Genomic DNA, 13,675 nt, shown 5'->3' on the forward strand with positions numbered 1-13,675 from the left:
AATGCAGATCCGTACACATACAAAACAAACTACCCCACCAACAACAGTAAAGCAAGTGGAAAAGAAAATGTGGTTAACCAGGAGCTCCTAAGTGGTATTAAAAAGGATAGTCTAACTACACAACAAAACAACACACATAACACACAACACACACAACACACACACAAAAAAAAGTGGCAATTTTAAGTTGTGTAATTACTAAGAGAAGCAACTTTGGAATAAAAAAAGTAACCCCAAAAATGGGGTCAAAATGAGAAAAAGTACAGATACACAAATATTCCATTTTTCATAGTAGAATTTGTCATGAATGGTAGAAAAAAAAGACAAAAATTCTTTTAAAAACTTTCTATGCTTAATCCAGTGGAATTTATAATGGCAAGTAGGAATAATAGGAATGCAATAAAGTTTGAATATTAAAGAATCTTAGTATAGTTTATCATATTATTAAGTTATTTGAAGAGAGAAGACAGCTCAATAGCTGCTAAAGAGATATTGGATAAATCTTAATATTTGTTTTTAATAACATGTAATAAACTAGGCACTAGAATGTTTTTTCTCAACTTGATTAAAAATATAAATCTAAATTGCAGAGCCAGCTCAATATTCCACAGTGAAACACCCGAGGCCTTCTCATTAAAATCAGAAACAACAACAGAGGATCCCTGTTTTGCTACTATGGCAAAGTATTTTTCTGTTAACTGTTAGTGTTCCAGAAATCTCTTGGTCAAAATCTTTTCTATAGGCTTGACACTCCTTGAATCTCAACATATATGTACTAATTTTTTTTTTTTTATCTTCTATTTCAGATTACTGATGGAATGGAAAATTTCATTCTATTAAGTGTTATTTGCAAGTGAGTCACACCAAATCATGATTTAATTACAACTAATGAGTGTCTTTCTCAGAAAGATAAATGTTACATTACCAGTGAAATGTCTACTGAAAAATTTTGGTCCAAGAATTATGCTATCCCTCATTCAATGCTGTTACCAAGACAGAGAGATGGAGAGAAAGGAGAGGGAAAAAGAGGAGAAAGACAGAGAAGAGTGAGAGAGAGAGAGACTGTCCATTAAACCCAAGGTAAAAATTCGATTTTATCCTAGCTGCAAGCAAACAATATAGCCTGCCACAGTTTCATGGATGCAGAGAGCAGATTATAGACTCCTGGATAAGAGATAAAAGACAGCTGTTTACTCAAAGTGGTATTAATAAATAGAGCAGTAGTATTTTTGCACTGCTTTTCTAAATCTGATCTCCCATGAGGAGATGCAAACAAAGCCAGATGACATCCATACACTCAGTGTTACAGAGGAGGACCCCTGAGCTTAGAGAACCTGAACCTTCTGTAATGAGAAAGGTCTTGTTACCCTTTCATCCAAGATATGTTATCTTTATTACACTGGGTAGGATGCCTGTCCTTAGGTCTGAACAGAACACTACCTCAATCTTCCAGAGCTGTTTGCTTTATAAACAACCTTGAAAAGTCAACCCAGAAAGAAACGGCAGTCAGTACCGTAACTCCCAAGGCATGCAAAATACAAGAGGCTCATGGAGAATTCTTTTCCCACAGTTATCATCTCTTTATTGTATTTATATAGTTATGAATAAGACATTTTGTTATTGTCTAGCTTCCCACATTAGACCCTTATTTCCATACAGGCAAAAGCCATGTTTATTTTGTCCATGTCTGCATGCATGATAAGTAATTCTTTGCTACAAATGTGTAAAACGTTACTGAGTCAACAGTTTTTAAATATAGAAAAGTATCAGTCATTTTCATTGTATCAATACTTTCCAAATATGTGTGTGGTGTGTGTGTGGGTATGTGTGTGTTTCATATAATTCCACACAAAAGGCTATACATTTCTGTGTATTGGGTTCCACCCCAGTAAAATATGCAATCAATTTTGGTTATTTTTCATATGTGTGTGTGTGTGTATGTGTGTGAGTGTGTACACAAAATGTAAAAATTAGTCAAATTAGTCAAGTAGTTTTCCAACCAAGTTATGAGCTATCATGTTTTCTATATAAACTTCATATACATATATGAAACTTAACCAAAACTTAGTTTCACTAAAGATATGAGTCTAATATATGAGGCAATTTTTTAAATTGCCAGAGGATACATGCACTCACCAGAGAGACAGAGAAACAGAGAGAAAGAAAACATTCCCCGATGAGACAGTCACCCCACAACCCCTTCTCTATTTCTCCATCCTATTGGGATTTAAAGCATTCATATACATTTGCCTGAAAGGGTTTTCAAGCCTCTGGGGCTTGGATTCAAACCATGATTGGTCAATGGGATCTGGGTCCCTTATTGACTAGGCTATGAGGCCAGCTCAAAGACATTTTTTATAATCTAATAGAGAACTCAGTTATGAAAGTAATCTGCTATATCTAACTCTCTGCAACAGATAGAGTAGAATATAAAGCTAGAGCAGCTCTTATACGACCTATACATCGACAGATGCTGCCAAATTTTCCTTGATACTTGACCATAGCATTGGCAATAATATAGTATTCATGGACCAGCGGGTGACATGGTGGTTAAGATGGCTAGATCCCACATGGTTAACTACACAGAACACACTGGGTGTGTGTGATCATGCTCAAAATCCTGAGAGAAGTACAAGGAATTGTAGCACAGTCACTCCCATCCTGAGAGAAGAATGGAGTACAAGGGATTGTAGCACAGCCACTCCGCTCACCCCACCGGAGTTGCTTTCTCACTTTCCTTTCTTTCTGTCTTTCTAGCAATAAGTGTGTGTGTGTGTGTGTGTGTGTGTGTGTTTAACATTCATTTTGCTCCTATTTGTTAGAGATAAAATAAATCAATAGCATTAATCTTTTCTGTCATTATCAGATGTAACTCAGAATTCCTCTGACCACTGTGTTCCAGATGGCCACCACCAGCTAACTGGACATGAAATGACAACTGAACTTATTCCCTCTCTTGATCAAATTTCTCTGAGATTCTTGTACTAAATGTGGTCATTGAAATACACCAGTGCTAAGGTCACTCCCAAAGCCTTTAATATTAATTCCCAGTTACTAGTAATAAATATGCAAAATTTGTGGTTTACCAGGACTGTTCTTAGTGCTGAAATTCAGGTTATCCCCCAATAACCTCATAAATGTGTATATCAGTATTCTCATTTCACAAGTAAAGAAACAGACACCATAATGTTAATTTGTCTGTCAATGACCACACAGTTAGAAAATGGAAAAAACAAACAAACAAACAAAAAACCGTTACAACTGAGTACAAGAACCCAGCTTCATAGTAGGTTTGTAGCGGGTGCTGTGTTCTTTTATTTTATGTACTTAAAATGAATTAACACTAAGAGATAACACTATTAAATAACTCACCTCTTACCATATATGATTTCAATATAGTTTTATACTATGATAAAAAGAAAACACAAATCATAAATATAAATTAGAGGAAGGGAATCAAGGGGAAAAGAAAGAAGCTAAACATTTAAGGGATACAAAAATGGAAAATTGGGACCAGCAGTTAGTGTAATGGCTATGTCACTGCACTCACATGTAGTCGACCACGGTTCACGTCCCGGACCTGGGGGCTTAAAACTCACGCCGGGTGCGTGTGCGTGTGTGTCCAAGATCCTGAGAGGAGAATGAAGGAGAAGGGATTGCGGCATGGCCTTCTCCCCTGGGGGGTGATTTCTCGCTTTCTGTCTCTCTGTCTCTCTCTGTCTGTCTGGCGAGCACATGCACCCTATAGCAAAAACCTCTCAAAGAAAAAAAAAAAAGGAAAATTATCTGTTGATGATAATGTGTTTGGTATCTTTAAATGGACTGATACACAGTGTATTCATGCTGGGAAAATTTATTTTCCAAGCTATAATGGTATATCGTGATTGAATATATAAGAATAAATAAATAAATTGTAGAGAAAACAATTTAATAGATCAGGAGCAGGAGACGCACTGATATCTTTACCAAATTATTTTCAGTCTTACTATTCAACTATACATCCCTGTTTCCATCAGAATAAGTACAGTTTGTCTCCTGTGTTGGTAGTTTTGCATCCATGAATCTGAATGAGTAGATGTAAAATATTTGGAAAAAAATAATATAAATAAAAAATACAGTACAATGACAAAATAGATACTTTAAAAATGTTTAACTACTAATTCCTTTATTGGCTACTGCAAAATTTTCATTCTCTTGGATTATCACATGTACCAAAAAATATATTTTTAAAAAGCAAATGCTAAGAATTGGAAACAACACCACTAAGAATCTAAGTCATTGAGGCCAGCAAGTGGCATAGTGGTTAAGGCACTGGACTCCCACATGGCTAACCATGGTTCAAGTCTCGGACCTGGCAGCTTGAAACTCATGCTGGGTACATGTGTGTACATGCCCAGACTCCCAAGAGAATGGAGGGGAAGGGATTGCAGCATGATCATCCCCCCAAGGTGTGATTTCTCACTTTTCCTAGCATTGTCTCTTTCTCAGTCTCTTACCAGCAAGCATACATGCCCTAAGGCTAATTTAAAAAAAAGAAGAATCAAAAGTATTTTCATATTTTAGTACATGCAAATGTCTCATATCCAATAATCCAACACATTTTAATGATCATGCTTTTGTAGTAAAACTCACTGATTTTCCTATTAGAAGTACACTATACAATACACAATGTTCTTAAAATGATATCCTAAAGAACAGGGAGCATTTTAATAACACTAAAAATTATGTCTGTGAGGGTTACAATATTGATTTAAAAATTCCTTCCTAGAAACAATAATCAATGAGGCATATTTGTCTGTTATCACTCTGCTTATCCTGTTGGAGGACTATTTTTCATCTTCTTTATCATCGATTCTATTTTGTCTTCTCATGAGTTGTGAGCTTCCAGGACACTTGACTGGACAAAACTTATTTTACAGCCCTCAAGGGACACAAGGACATTCTTCCCCAATGTAGCTGTGGGCATATGTACATTATCCAAGCACAGGGAAGTGGTTTCCCACACCCTTCAACAGTGTAATAAAATGGCTTCTCTTCAGTATGAATCAGAAAATGTCTTTGTGGTTTTTTGGGTTTTGTTTTTAATTGCCAGAAAGAGGGAGAAAGAGGAAGCCACAGTTCCTTGTCCTTGTCCTTGTCATTGCTTCACCTATTGGGATTTGGGGCATGCACACACATGCAACCTAATACATGTTGCAAGCTTTGTCTGTTATCACTCTGCTTATCCTGTTGGAGGACTATTTTTCATCTTCTTTATCATCGATTCTATTTTGTCTTCTCATGAGTTGTGAGCTTCCAGGACACTTGACTGGACAAAACTTATTTTACAGCCCTCAAGGGACACAAGGACATTCTTCCCCAATGTAGCTGTGGGCATATGTACATTATCCAAGCACAGGGAAGTGGTTTCCCACACCCTTCAACAGTGTAATAAAATGGCTTCTCTTCAGTATGAATCAGAAAATGTCTTTGTGGTTTTTTGGGTTTTGTTTTTAATTGCCAGAAAGAGGGAGAAAGAGGAAGCCACAGTTCCTTGTCCTTGTCCTTGTCATTGCTTCACCTATTGGGATTTGGGGCATGCACACACATGCAACCTAATACATGTTGCAAGCTGCCAGGCCAGGATTTGAACTGTGGTCAGCTATGAGGCATCCAGCTCCCTTAATCACAAGGCTACGGAACTGGTCCAAGAATGTCTTCCCACATTCTGGACATATTTGATCCTAGAGATCATGAATAAAGAGATGCTTTTTCGGAGCAGCTCTATCCCTCAACTTGCCTGTATTATACATTCACTCTGAGAACAAATGATTGTCTCTAGGACATGATTTTCTTCCTTCTTTCCTTCCTTCCTTCTTTATTTTTTTTCTCTCTTTCTGGCTTCTTTCTAGTAAATTGTGCAAGCTATTTAAGATCTTATAAGTCAAAGCTTAGTAATCCACCCAGAAACCCCTTGTCTGTCATTTATTCAGAATATTCAAGGAGTGAATGCTCTCCAACAATCAAGTGAGAAAACTCTTGTTTTGCCCTCTTTTAAAATGTATTTCAAAAAACATTCAAGAAGAGAGCTTGCTTGGGCCAGCCTATGATGTGGTAATTAAAGTGCTAGATCCCACATGACCAACTGTACCAGTAGAACCCTGGATCCTAGATCTCTCTCTCTCTTTCTGTGGCAAGTTGAATGTGCCCATTGGCAAAATTAGGGGGGGGGAGGAGAAAAAGAAGGGAGCCCGTTTCAAAAATCTGTTGAGAAAGGTCTTGTTCTAATCCTTCCTTTTGTAATTGAAAGGACTTAAACAGTGAATCATTTTCTAGGAGGGGGTGAAAAAACCTCACCTTTTATTATGCCCTCCATGTAGCAGCCAGGACAGGCATCCTCTTCAACAGGCCCATGGCTGGTTTTGTAGAACACATCTCCATTGAGTAAGGCCCCTGTTATGTTGGGAGGTTCAATTTCTACCTGCTATGGTTGGCTTGGCTTGCCGTGGCTGAGCCGTTCATAGCACTCTTCCACCCAGGCCTTTCTGGCCACCTGTCTTTGCCCTTTCCTTCAGCTGTTGGTTCATGTCATCCTGCCTGCTTACTCCTTCAGTGTTTGTACTAGAATTTAATGACTTCCAGGTAGTAGTTGCCTGCATAAGTTGTCTTTGGCAAACACCTACAGCTAGACGACGAGCTGAGAGTAAAGGCCTCTTCTCTCTTGTTCACCACACATTCCAGCACTTAGCACATTTGTCCATGCTACTGCAATGTGCTTTTATTTCTATTCCATTTTCTTCCAAAGGTAATACAAAGAAGAAACTGCTGCTTATGTCTCCAGCAGCAGATTAAACCCCATAGTGACTTTTTAAAAAAGTTTATTTATTTGCTCCATGATAGAAATAGTCAGGTGGATGTCCTTAACAGAGTCCCCACACTGCCATCCACCTCCAGCCTCAGACAACCCAGATCATGGGCACATGCATGTGCATCTAGTACATACAGGGAGGCTTTAGGACTCAAACCCAGGATCTTTCCAGGTGGATCCAATTGTGTTACCAATGTGCCACTGTCTGGCCCCACAGTGACATTTTAAAAAGCCAATACTGGAATTTCAGAGAGGCACCAAGAGATTTCAACAGCTCTGAGCCCATTCATTCAGTCATTGATCTGACAGACACATGATAGCTAGGGTGACCAATTGCCTTACTTTGCCTGGAACTTAGGGACTTCCAAGAACGCAGGCTTTTCTGAGATAAACTTGGAAAGTGTGGGGCTCAATAGAACAGTTGATTTATCACTTTAGTAGGACTCTATTCCTCAACATGTAATTCATCAAACAAAGAGGTTCCAGATGGATTGCTATGGTCATCAGTTCACAAAGATGTATCTAATTTTCCAGGAATCCTTTGTGTGACTTTTTTTAATAAATCCCTTCTCACTTTCAGAATGCAGATCTCTGTGTTCTGTGTTGTTCAAAACTGTGCTTCTCCAACTTCGGCATCAAGATCATTTCAAGGGTTTGTTAAAACACAGACTCAAGAGACCCACTCCCAGAGTTCCTCAAGTCATAAGTCCGAAGACCTAAAACTGTGCATTTTAAACAAGTTGTGACGCTACTAGTGCTGGTGATCCAAGGTGCTAAGTTTTGTGTTTTTGAGAGGTTTTTCACTATAGGGCGCATGCGCTCGCCAGACAGACAGAGAGAGACATAGAGACAGAAAGAGAGAAATCACCCTCCAGGGGGGATGGTCACACTGCAATCCCTTCTCCTCCATTCTCCTCTCGGGATCTTGGGCATGCACGCACACGCGCCTGGCGTGAGTTTTAAGCCACTGGGTCCGGGATGTGAACCGCGGTCGACTACGTGGGAGTCCAGCGACATAGCCATTACGCTAACTGCTGGTTCCCAGGTGCTAAGTTTTTTAGAGTATTTATTGATAGTAAAACAAGCCAATAAACTAACAGAAAGGGAAAAGAACAAGTACATTTATCAGTGCAACTCTATTCAGCCATTGTGACTTGCCTTTCTGACTCATCCTTAGTGAAATTATTTATTGCAACTGGAAGCTATTAACTCCTTCCCAAATCATTTGATATTCATTAGAATTAGATACCCTAGTGAGTATGATAATTCTAATGAATATCATATGATTTGGGAAGGAGTTAATAGTTAATTATCATACTCACTAGGGTATCTAAAATCCTGTTTTCTCAGCTCCAAAAGAAAAACAACCCCATTAATAACAAATTCTGTCCTCACATGCTAATGGCAGTGAGTATGACTATTTTGTTGGTAATAATAACAAAACATGGAGCCTGTTCCTCCATGACGCCTGCTTCATCCCAGCCCTAATCCCATAGCAATGTCTTTCCTAATGAATATATAAGAAAGATGTGTTTCTTTTTTTGCATCTAAGTGAAATGAGGTGGAAACTATGACTCAGGGTTAACTCAATGGGGTCCTGCTATTTTACAGAATTCCAATTATGCTGAGTAGAAGTGTTCACTGAGAGGGAGCAGATGCCATCAAAGTTTTAATGAGCATTACAGAATATTATCTGCACTCTCTTATATTAATCCACCTAGGACAGTGCAATTGAATCTCAGTACAATCAACTGAAATTTGCAGTAAGGGGATCAGAGGCACCTGTAAGATGAGATGGTCACTGTGTGCCAGGTAAAACATTGCTTATATTAACAGAAAAGAATCACCTTACAAAAGGTAATATGTAGATGATATTCTTGGAAGCAATGCAGTTTATAACATAAGGGTCTAGTATCTCCAATCGGAAATAGTACTTTCTACTGAAAAGGCCTAGAAGAGATGAACAAATAGCAATGTGTCTGCCCATTTAGCATCTAATGCAGGACAACTGAGGCAAGTACCTTATTTTCATTTTCTAAAAAATAATTACTTAATTTTATTTATTATTGTTATTATTATTTTAACTCCTTCCCAAATCATTTGATATTCATTAGAATTAGATACCCTAGTGAGTATGATAATTCTAATGAATATCATATGATTTGGGAAGGAGTTAATAGTTAATTATCATACTCACTAGGGTATCTAAAATCCTGTTTTCTCAGCTCCAAAAGAAAAACAACCCCATTAATAACAAATTCTGTCCTCACATGCTAATGGCAGTGAGTATGACTATTTTGTTGGTAATAATAACAAAACATGGAGCCTGTTCCTCCATGACGCCTGCTTCATCCCAGCCCTAATCCCATAGCAATGTCTTTCCTAATGAATATATAAGAAAGATGTGTTTCTTTTTTTGCATCTAAGTGAAATGAGGTGGAAACTATGACTCAGGGTTAACTCAATGGGGTCCTGCTATTTTACAGAATTCCAATTATGCTGAGTAGAAGTGTTCACTGAGAGGGAGCAGATGCCATCAAAGTTTTAATGAGCATTACAGAATATTATCTGCACTCTCTTATATTAATCCACCTAGGACAGTGCAATTGAATCTCAGTACAATCAACTGAAATTTGCAGTAAGGGGATCAGAGGCACCTGTAAGATGAGATGGTCACTGTGTGCCAGGTAAAACATTGCTTATATTAACAGAAAAGAATCACCTTACAAAAGGTAATATGTAGATGATATTCTTGGAAGCAATGCAGTTTATAACATAAGGGTCTAGTATCTCCAATCGGAAATAGTACTTTCTACTGAAAAGGCCTAGAAGAGATGAACAAATAGCAATGTGTCTGCCCATTTAGCATCTAATGCAGGACAACTGAGGCAAGTACCTTATTTTCATTTTCTAAAAAATAATTACTTAATTTTATTTATTATTGTTATTATTATTTTTAAATTTGCTATAGAGCACACATGCTTACCAAAGAGAGGCACACAGAGTTGGGGGGGGAGGGTGAGACAGCACACTGCTGGGTCTGGGACTCAAATCGTGGTCACCCATGTGAGAATCCAGTGCCTTAATCACCACAACACCTGCTGGCCCCATGCATGTGCCTTCTGATGTGCTTCACATTGGTGAAGTTTGTGGCATCAGCAAAGGATATTTTGGGAAATAAATAAGTAAATGTAGACCTAGGCTAGCCACAGTGACACAGTAGTAAGGTGAAGTCCTGCAATGCTGAAGCAACTTGGTAAGGTTCCCAGTTCATGTCTCGAGGTGTCCTCATGCACACTGGATGTACAAATGCAAGCTCACTGTGATCCTGGCTTACTGAAGCTGGGAATGAGATCTCAGTACAAGAACACTGTTGGGAATGTCTGCCTCTTTCTCTCTCTGTCTCCATTTGTTGAAGGGAAAGGAAGGAAGGGAGGAAGGAAGAAAAAAAGAAGGAAGTTAAAAAATGTAGACCTGGGAGCCAGCAGGCAGTGTAGTGGCCTGAACTCCCACAAGACATGGCTTGAGTCCCAGACCTGGCAGCTTGAAACTCACATTGGGCACTTGTGCACGTGTGCCCAAAATCCCCAGAGGAAAGTGGAGAAGAAGGGATTGTGGCATGACCACACCCTCTGGTGAGGGGTGATTTCTTATTTTCCCTTTCTCTGTCTCTTGCTGTCTCTCTTGGGGTGAGTGCACATGTCCTACAGCAAAAGCCCTAAAAAACAACAACAACAGAAAGTAGACCTAAATCATTCAAGGCTCTAGAGCAATACATACCGCTATACATTTGTAAGAGAAATAGAAAATTTAAAGAAAACAAGCTAGAAAACTGATAAGTGAGCAAACAGACAATTCCAGAACATGGTAGCATATACAGGACAGTTGTCTATAAGACATTGTTGTTATTATTAATAACAATAACAACAAAACAAAACATTGGGCACTACTACAAATTCAGAGAAAATGAACATCCAAATGCCTGTTTGGATCTGAAAATAATCATACAGACTACAAAATGATATTTTTGAGACTATGTAGATAAAAAAAAATACATCCTGGTTATTACGTAATACAAAGAAATACTTAAGTAATTTTGTTAGGTGTGATGATTGCATACTGGTTACATTTTTTTAAGTTTATAATTTTTAGAGTTGCATGATAAAATAATGTAGAAGACAAATGTCACAGTGGATAAACATTGACTTAAAATATTTTTTTATTATAAAGTAAAGGTACCAAATTTGTAATCATCTTTGAGTTTTCCAATCTTCTCTAAATTTGGGTAGGTTTGAAAATTTCAAAATAAATATTAAAAATAAAAACTCAAAGGAAATCAAGGCTACTAATAAATCAAAGGCCATGTTGATGGCTAATGGGCACCAGAATGGCTCCTGACACTGGTCCAGGGAATTACTGTGAAAGCTGTTCATTTCCTCACCACTCCTACACTTCAGGGAGAGCATGTGATCTCTTTGCTCAGGACAATCACACTTTGAGACTTGAATTAGAGTTAGGAACAAGCTCTTATCAAGTCCAAAGTATGTGACAGTGAAGGAAGGTGACATTCTGTCACTCTAGCGAAGTGTTCATCTGAGTCAAAAGATGATGATTTTGAGAGGCTCCCTGACAAAATGCACAGTGTGAGATCTTTAGTGTGTTTCCAGATCCATTAAATGAGAAGCAGAAGGTAGATAGTTGAAAAAAGCAAACAGACAAAAACTTAAATTCATCCTTTCATGATAGGTCAAGGCCACAAGTGGAAAAGAATGAATTAAAATTTAAAATAGAAATGTGTCCTCAGAATAGAATATTTTCATGCACAACATAGGATGGGCTATTTTGAATCTGGGCCAAGCAATTAAAGAGACACTCCAAGAGGAATCTTTGGCCCAGAAATAGAAGTGAGAAGTATAAATTGACTCTCAGGCCAGTTTCATGGCCTAGTGGTTAAAGGAGCCAGATTCCAGATGGCTGACTGAACTGTTAAAAGTCCTGAGCCTGTGTGTGTGCATGCCCAAAATACCAAAAGAAGGAAGAGATAGAGAAGGGTTTGCAGAGTAACCACTCTACATGGGGGATACCTTCTTGCCTTCTCTCTGTCTCTCTCTGGAGAGCACACAAGCCTTCCTTTAGAAAAAGTAATTGACACTATGGTTAAATACAATTAATATAGGAACATGGAGGAAAGCACCCAGGAGATGTAACTATACAAGGTTATGACTTTTTTTTAAATAAAATATAACAGAATTAATAATGGCTTATGAGGGGATGGCAGGTAGCATAGTGGTTAAGGGTGCTGGACTCCCACATGGCCAACCATGGTTCAAGTCCTGGACCTGGTGGCTTAGCTGCTCACTTTCTCTTGCTTGCTCTCTCTCTTGCTCTCACTCTGACCCTCTCTGGTCAAATTAAAATAAATAAATAAAGTTAAATAAAAGAATTCTTTAAAAAATGGCATAAGAGTAAACCTGTTTTGAAAGACATGAGAAAACTTATTTTCTAACTGTTTTCATTTGTATTTTTAGATTTAAATTAATTTTAGTTCCTTAAAACCCAAATTAACTTGACGTTATACTGTATTTAGCCTTAGTTTTTCTTTTTTATAAGGAGTTCAATAAAACTGCAGACTTCTTCCTCCATAAACATTATCCAATGGAAACAGGGCACTGGGGAGTAAAACTGATTGCTCTCTCTTCCCTTCTGGTTCCTGTAACAGAAGCCTAATTTTGAAATGTCTGCCTAATTTACGCACATGTATGGGGTCTTGCATATCATCTCACTTTTTCATCTCACCCACCCTTAGCCACCACCTCTTTCACTTGCATGATTTTGGCTTGGCCAATGTCTCTGATTCTGGTAGGTTCAAGAGAAACATAAGAAGTCTACCTTGGTTGTCCCTAAAAGCCACAATCAACAGAAAGTAAAAATCAAGTCATTCTGTTCTTCAAATGAAAAGCCATAAAACACACACCTTGATATTCTGACTATGATTCATAGATCTTATATTTGTAATAATTACCATTCATTCATCACCAACCCAATCATATAATTATAAATAATTTTTTAATTTTCTGTTTTCTTTTTTAAAGTTTAGTTAGCCCTTTCCTTGAGAGACAGGCATGCCCAACAAGGTCTTCACACCATGATCCATGCTAAGTTTCAGCCAGCCTGGATCACAGGCATGTGCAGCACACTCAGGGAAGTCTCAGTACTGGAACGTCGGACCTTCCCCACATGGGTCCAGTTGCTTCATTACAGTAGGACCCATTTCTGTATTGTTGATGCTCTGGCATTTGTTGCCTCTCCAACTGGGGAGAGACTGCCCCTCTCTGACTGAACCATGTTTTACAGATAGAAAACATCAATCAGAATACTAAAATCATCAATTAATGATGGCACCTGTTTCTGCCTATGGACTCATTGCTTACTATTGGCTTGTGTGCCTCTCCACCATGTTCGGGATCAATTGTGCTTATGGGTAGCTAGAGGGCAATGCCTCAGTCAGAGTGGTTTTGAAAGAATACCGTTGAGCTTCTATACACACCCTCTTTGAAATTAGTCACATTGATTTTAACTGCAGTTGTTGGCATAGAGTTTTCTGAACTCCTTGACTAAGTAACAGGAAGTACTCTAAAACTCACTTCCAGTTTTAATGATGGACCAGGGCCCACGCCCTCAGATCTTTCTTTCTCCCACTTTCTTTTCGTAAAAAGTTTACTATAGGAAGTTTATCACTGTGTTGTATAATTAGGTGTCTAATTATCCTGCATAGACAACATGTTTTTCAAAAGCAAGAAATAAATTTTATTCCATCTAGTATAATGA

The sequence above is a fragment of the Tupaia chinensis genome, unplaced genomic scaffold, assembly GCF_000334495.1.
Source record: "Tupaia chinensis unplaced genomic scaffold, TupChi_1.0 Scaffold000305_1, whole genome shotgun sequence".
Taxonomy (NCBI): Eukaryota; Metazoa; Chordata; class Mammalia; order Scandentia; family Tupaiidae; genus Tupaia; species Tupaia belangeri.